The sequence below is a fragment of the Hyaena hyaena genome, unplaced genomic scaffold, assembly GCF_003009895.1.
Source record: "Hyaena hyaena isolate Hyena2069 unplaced genomic scaffold, ASM300989v1 scaffold_1518, whole genome shotgun sequence".
Taxonomy (NCBI): domain Eukaryota; kingdom Metazoa; phylum Chordata; class Mammalia; order Carnivora; family Hyaenidae; genus Hyaena; species Hyaena hyaena.
In genome coordinates this window covers 187631-188924 of record NW_024082151.1, presented here as the reverse complement: position 1 = coordinate 188924, position 1294 = coordinate 187631, and positions in this window count along the sequence as shown.

Sequence of the window (1294 nt, the reverse complement as noted above, 5' to 3'; positions counted from 1 at the left end):
ACAAAAAACAACTTCCTATAGAATATAAAAAGTATAAATCCTTCTTTCCTTGCTAAGAATTCATATTGAAAGGTCATAATGGTGCATATAAAATCCCACTGAAGCTGCTTAATGCACTTTCTAGTTTCATTCCCAATATCATCAGGTGTTGAGAGCGGCCCCCATATAATTAAAAGCAGTTGTAATTTGCATAGGCAGAGGCACCACAAAAGCAGATAAGTGAGAATTTGCTTAGGGAAAAATGCTTGATCAACCAAGAAATAATGGGGAAATGATGGAATTAAAATGTCTAGGCCTTTGCACTTTGTAGAGAGGCTGTTTTCTTTATTCTTTTTGCCTTTCTCTCTCACTGCCTCAACAACAGGACAGAGGCATCTCCTTAGGGCAAGGCATGTTCCTCCAAAACATATAAAGACTTTATGAGACACAAAGTTTTCTTAAGAAAATGAGATTTTTCCAATTCAGTTCACCCTCAAAATGAAATTAGTTTGGTGTATTATGTGAATTGTGGCTTTTTTCTTCTTTTTATATTCAGTGTTTTTGAATATAACAAGAGAGACTAAGAATATTTGGGTGAAGGGAATAGACCCCAAAGCAATTGATTTTTATTTGGAGAAGGAAAAAAAGTACTAGCAAAAGAAAACCTCAGCCTGACTTTTAGGGATCGTCTGTTACACTGAATTTTTCCTCTTCATTTATAAAATGTCACATTTTCAGATTAGGTCTCATTGGTATAGCCTCCTTGCTTTCATTGTGCTCCTATCCCCTGCCCCAGCACACAGTAAAATGGTGTTAGACATTTTTTCTCATTGTTCATCTTCATTAATGTTAATCCATTCGTATTAGGCATAACAGAGTGTTCAATAAAAGGTCACCAAGCCCTGAAACCCAAGGTTAGGAATCCTCTAAAAATGTACTGCCAGCCTGGATTTCCTAAATGTGTCTAAGATCACGTTTACCTTTGAGTGTCAAGGATGGTGTTGTGACCATCTCTAGCTGCCCTGGACATTCATTATAAAATCTACGGGCTGTTGGCACCTTATGAGTTATCAGTCCATTCCCCTGATCCAAAAAAGGTATGAAATGAAGGCAGGGAAAATTGATGGAAATCCATTCTATTATAAATGCTCAAAACTTATTAGGTATATAAAAAGTGCACTATATCTTTCCATACCAAATTTTTTAAAGCCCAGGTACATTTTACTATTTCTGGAAGTTCTCTCCTTCATTTAACAGACAATATGCCTTCTATGAAAGCATGGGAAGGGGAGTCTGGGTGGCTCAGTCAGTTAAG